This window comes from Dasypus novemcinctus, chromosome 6 (genome assembly GCF_030445035.2).
Source record: "Dasypus novemcinctus isolate mDasNov1 chromosome 6, mDasNov1.1.hap2, whole genome shotgun sequence".
NCBI lineage: Eukaryota > Metazoa > Chordata > Mammalia > Cingulata > Dasypodidae > Dasypus > Dasypus novemcinctus.
In genome coordinates, this window is record NC_080678.1 from 29,835,610 (window position 1) to 29,842,082 (window position 6,473).

General features: G+C 38.2%; 1 pseudogene; it reads right to left on the bottom strand.

Moving 5' to 3' along the window:
- Positions 1–558: 558 nt before the first annotated feature.
- On the bottom strand, positions 559–1,104 carry LOC101439399 (ubiquitin-ribosomal protein eS31 fusion protein-like; annotated as a pseudogene).
- Positions 1,105–6,473: the final 5,369 nt, after the last annotated feature.

Below are 6,473 nucleotides of genomic sequence, written 5' to 3' on the forward strand. Positions count from 1 at the left end.
AAATACAGATGAAGAACTTGATCTCAGAGAAGTAGAATCCACTTGCATAATTTTGCAGTATGTGTGTGCATGTGTGAATCTGTCCAGAGAACTAGAAGGAACTCTAGGCCACTGTGATGCAGTTTCCTGTTTGATACTGAGGATAGTAAGGAGTAGAGAGTGAATTTCTCAGGGTTTTCCATCTTATTGTCTCTATGGTTCCCACTGCCTGAACCTCCATTTCCTCTGCAGGTGGCCCAGCAAAGGCTTACTCTTTCAAGGTTCAGTTCCACCTTCACCTCACTGAGTCTAATGCTGACTCTCCCCCCACTCCAGACAGAGTGAACTCCCACCTGGCCTCTTCTCAGGCTCCAGTCATGTGGTGGATGCACTTCAGGTCACTTAACCTGACCCAGCCCTCTCCTTGTTTGGCCTTCTTGTGGCAGAGAGAGATTTTAAAAACCTCATGCTACCACACAAAAGAGGAGCTTTAATCAATGGTGTTAGAAGTGAATGAAGGAGGGATGAAAAACCAGACATGTCAATATCTAACCTCTTGGGAGTTAGACATATATGCACTTTTTTTTTTCTTAGTTCATGTTTTTTATTAATCCACACACAATTACTTGTGTTCTGGTTTGTTGAAGCAGTAAGTCAGACAACACTTGCCACAGTAATGTCTGTCGAAGTGGCTGGCCATAAAAACTCCAGCACCACATTCGTCTGAAGGGCACTCCCTACGAAGGTGACTAATTTTGCCATTCTCATCCCCCTTATAATATTTCAGGACAGCCAGCTTAACCTTCTTTCTCTTGTACTTATTCTTCTTGGGAGTAGTGTAAGACTTCGTCTTCCTTTTCTTAGCACCACCACAAAGTCTCAACACAAGATGAAGAGTGGACTCCTTTTGAATGTTGTAGTCAGACAAAGTACGTCCATCTTCCAGTTGCTTGCCAGCAAAGATCAGTCTCTGATGATCAGGAGGAATTCCTTCCTTATCCTGGATCTTGGCTTTCACATTTTCTATTGTATCCGAAGGTTCAACCTCAAGAGTGATGGTCTTTCACATCAGGGTTTTTACGAAAATCTGCATCTTGGTGGTGGTTCCACCACAGATGGCGGATCGGAAAACCATATATGCACTTTTAAATGAACAACGTGTTACTTTACTAAAGTATTATCACAGGATATTTATAACTACTGATCTCCTATAGTGTATTCAAATAGATTATGCATGAATGTGTGTGTGTTTAGCTTTAGCTCCAAGTCTGTTTTAAATATGAATTTTTTAGCATTTCGTGTTGAAGTAGCAGTGGACTAGTAAAACACTTTCTCCTGGGAGGGGCTAGTAGCCTCCATCACAGCCACTGTCTGGAGTGAGGACTCCCCATGGATGTGTACATTTTAAATTCTAACATCTTTTAGACATGGGGATGGAGGATTTGACAGGAAAGGGACATGAAGGAAATTCCTGAGGGGGCACAAACATTCTATGCCTTGTTTACAAGGATGGTGACCAGAGTGTATACAGCTGACATGACTAATTAAAATGAACTCTTAATATCTCTGCATAGAATGTGATATTTATACCTCAATTTTTAAAATATAGCACAAGTTTATTAAAGCATATTGACTATTTGGGAGTGTCCAGCAAATAGATTCCTTGTTCAGCCTCTTACTTCTTTTTCTCCACTCCTGCTCCCCTGCATTAACTCCCCATCTACACCTCCAGTGTCACCTAATTCTCTACTGGAATATTTTTAGTCTCTGAGTGTGATATTCTACGGCCAAGTCCAATCACGCATCACCTTGACCAAATCTGGGCAAATACCCAAAAATATGGAACAGTATTTCTAAGTAACCATAGCTGTCTGCCTTAAGGAGTTGCTGAGTATCAGAAATACTTAATGTGTAGTAGGAACATGTAAATCCAGGGAAAGGGTAAGTGTGTAGGTCCTGGGTAACTGCTTACATTTGAATCCTGTCTCTCCATTTTATGTACTTAACATTACATATCCTCACAACAACCCTGTCAACATATCTTAGAGCCTCCATTTAACAATTGAGGAAAAAGGACTTAGAAATACCAGCTAAATGGCTCTCTTAGTTTGTCAGAGCTGCCTTGACAAATATAATGCGTTGGGCTTAAACAATAAGCATTTATCTCCTCATGGTTTTGAGGCTAGAAATCCAAAATGAAGATGTCAGCAAGGCCATGCTTTCCCCCTGGGGTCGGTAGCCCTCTGGTGATTGTCTGCCACACAGGGAGCTCTCTCGTCTGTGGCTTCTTCTGACTCCTGGCTCTTCTCATGGCTTTTTCTGATGTATCTGAATTCCCTCTCCTTATAAAGCCTCTGGTCATATGGATTAAGACACACCCTGATTCAGTTTAGCCACACTTTAAAAAAAGGATCTCTTTACAAATGTTTTCATGCCCAGAGGCATGCAGACTAAAGTTGACCAGGTCTCTTGGAGGGGCAGGATTCAGTCCCCAGCATTGGCCTAAACTGCACAGCCAGCCAGGGGCAACAGAAGGATTTGACCTAGATCTTCCTGAGCACAAAGTCTAGGCCCTTGGTCATACATTGCAGACACCATGACTGTGCTCAGAACTGTTGGCTCAGATTCCTCTGTCTTTGTCATTGCCATCTGTTTTGATGCTTCTCTCCTGCTAAAAGCAGATGCTTGCTTGGAGGAATAATTCATATCCTGCCAAACTGAGAATTATAGGAGCTCTCCCAAGGGGAATTTGATACTCCACTGAATGTTAGGTTTAACTGTTTATTCAATTTCTTAAAGATCATTTCTTTTTAAATTTAGCTGTCATATATTCAGGGTTTCTAATTTTCAAAATTAAATGTTCTTGTTTTTAGCACAGATAATGCCTTAATGGAGTTTTCTAATAATTTTAGACTTAATATAAATAATATCGTTGTTGCTGGTTTAATTTTTTCCCCCAATCTCCAGAATCTCACTGCACTTCTACATTCCATAGTCCTTTAAATATCCTTGCAACTTGCTGGAGCAAGTTGGTTATGTGTGCTATTGATATTCCTTTAAAATAAAACCTTGTTTCTTCAATGAGACTCTTTCTTGAAAGTTTATCAGCATAACATTAATCTAACCTCAAGGAGAATTTGACTCTGCTTCTAACTGATACATCTGCCAAAGATTCAATTTCTTTTGAAATTATTGAGCACTGAACCCTGCTATTACTAATTAGATGCTAATTAATGTTCTTTCACTTGCTCGTTTATTTGGAATCTTCCTTTTTCCTCATGTCAGGTCCTCTGAAAGTGTGTAAATTCCATTAATTGTTTTTATCTGCTCATTACACAGGTTGTAGAACAAAGTAGTGGTTTGAAAATTATAGCAGACCAACATTTACTTTTGACAAAGACACAAAATTCTAGGGGATGTTATTGACCTGGCAGTAATTAGCAATTTCAGTGAGAATGCTCTGCAGAAAGATGCATTATGAATTTCTGAACTCATGTAAATAAACCCTTTAAAGGTTTTTTTTAACACTAAGAGTCTGAGAAATCAACAAGGCAAACATTAAACAATGAAACTTTAAATCCTGGGATAAAATTTTAAACTCTAACATATGTCTGGTATTTTATTGCATCATTAAACAGCCTTGATCAGAAGTGGATTAGTCCTTTCCTATAGATGAGAGGACAGCGACTTAGTGTTTACATAGGTTGGATTAGAGGGAGAACACCATGGAAACTTGGCAGCATGTGCATAGGTCCCAAATTCAAAGGAAAATGACAAGTTAGAGGGACTGAAGGAAGGTTGAAGAGTGGTCTGAGCTGGACTGTGATTCAGGCAGGGCTTGCACATGCAGGCTGCCTAGGAAAGATGAAGGTTTTGGTGCCTCACCCACTGTGTATTGGAAAGCTCACTCAGTCAGGTAATGGTGCCCAGTTGTTTGGTCAAGCAAGATCTGGTCCAATTGTAATACAATGACATTTCATGGACTTTAATCATCAGTGAGTTGATTACATAGATGGTTGATTACATCTATAATCAATTGAAGGGACAGTTACCGGCAATGAGTCATGTCTCATGCAATCAGTTGACGGCCTTAAAAGGAGAAGTGATACAAGCATTCAGAGAGAGAATTCCCATTTCTACTTCAGACAGCCAGTATCTCCTGGAGAACTCATCAAGGACCTTCATCTGAATCCCAAGCCTGCAGCCCACCCTACAGAATTTAGACATGTACATTCTCACAGTCATATGAGATGACTTTATAAAATTGCATGCTATTTACAGATATCTCCTGTCAGTTCTGTTTCCCTTTGAGAACCTGACTAATATAGACACCTCAATTATTTTTCCTTGCCTCCACTGTGTAACAGGAACCCTATCTCTTTCTGATGATAAGTATCCACTACCCTCTCCCCTCTCAGATTTGCAACTCCTTTTCTTATCAGCTAGTGACTTGGCACAATAGGTCTACAGGAATGGGGAATAACCAACTTTAAAGTTTGCCATGTCTTCTGGTAATTTCTTTCCACTCTTAGAAACAGATACTCTCTTTTTCTGTTCTCCAGTATCAAGAGATAAGAACCTCATTTTATACTGCTGCAAAGATCCTCTGCCTTTCAAACTTGATCTTAAATTGTCCTTAGACAATCAATAGCCTGATTTTATAAAATACAACAATGCTGCTTCCAAAATATTACTTAAGGCCATTAGAAAGCATCAGAGCCATACAGATTAAACATAGCTGCTCAGAAATCAGGTATTGGCTAAAATTATATCTAGATTAATCTTGAAAATTACAATATTTTTCTGTTCATCTTGGTGGCTTAAAATGTCCCCTATATTATGGTTGAGGTTCTGGAAAACCTCATGGTAAGAGAGTAAGCTGATCTCACAGGGTGAAATTGGAAATTGATTTCTAGAGATAAAGTAAGGATGTGTTCCAAGGCTTGGAAATTAGGATAAGGAACTATTTCATATTACTAAAAAAATTCATTATATACCTATCTCCTCTCAAAAAAAGGTTTATAGACAGTGGGTTTAAATATTGAGGTTGTATGTCTGATGACAGCTTTTGATAAGCTCCAATTCAGTATTTTCTCTGCTTGAAGATATGATAAACCTCTTCCCTTACATTTGTCTCTCTCTCTTATTCTCAATCTCTCTCTCTCTCTCTCTCCCACGCACACACGTATGCACACTAACTTCATCTAGTCATGACCTCGCTTTCAGTAAATAATGAGAATGGATCCTCATATGTTAGAGTTTTACTCTTTAGTTGAGCTTTACTTGTGATTTCATAAACCACAACCAAGCTTTGCTCATTTTATTTACAAAACCAAACTATGTAGCACAGTCAATTTTTTGACAGACACTCACCTTTAAAGAACTAATGATCCATTGTTATCTATGACTGGATTCCCTCAATTTGAAAATTAAAATCCTCTAATTCATGAAAACCTCTGTACCCCTATATAATCTTACTGTCTGCATAGTCCCACTGTTAGCCCCTCTACATTTTTCTCTTTATTGTTTTATGCTGACAGACCAGTTTCTTAACCAGTTTCCTGTATACTAGTTTCCTCAACAATACAGTTGAAAAGCCAAACCTTTCATTATATGATATTTGTAAATATTAGGTCATATTAATATTTTATTATAGTATATCATAATATATATATATAATATATACATATATATTTCTTTTAGCACCTTAACTATGTCATAGCACTGCCTTCTTGCCTCTATGGTTTCAGATGAGAAATCAGCATGTAATCTTATCAAGTTTCCATTGTATGAAATGGATATCTTTTCTCTTGTTGCTTTCAGTATTTTCTCTTTGTCTTGAGCATTGGACAATTTGATAAGTATATGTCTTTGGGGTAGACCTGTTAGGATTTATGCTGTTTGGGGTGTGCTGCACTTCCTGGACATGTACATCTATGTCCCTCAAAGGAGGTGGGAAATTTTCAGCCATTATTTCCTCTAACACTCCTTCTGCCCATTTTCCCTTATATGTCATCATTCAAATCCCTAAGTCCCTGCTGGACTTTTTCTATCTTTTTATCTATCTGTTCTTCTATCCTTTTAATTTCAGAAATACTGTCTTCCATATCACTGATTCTTCCTGTGCCTGTTATAATCTGCTGTTATGTGTTTCCAGTGTATTTTTGATTTCTTGCATTGTACCATTCATTACCATCATGTCTGTTACTTTTTCATATATGTTTACAACTTGAATATGTTCTCCAAGTGTCTTCTTAATATCCTTAATCTCTTCCTTCACTTCATTGAATTGATTCATGATATTTGTTTAGACATCTCTACTTAGATGTTCCACATTCTGCATTCCCTCCTTTTCTTTTAGTTTGTTCATTAGACTGGGCCATGTCTTCCTATTTCTTGTATGGTTTGTTATTAGTCATTGGTGTCTCTGCATCTGTTTAGCTTCTCTTTCTTCTCTAGGATTTTATTTTGTTGTTGTTTTTGTGTGTGTGGTA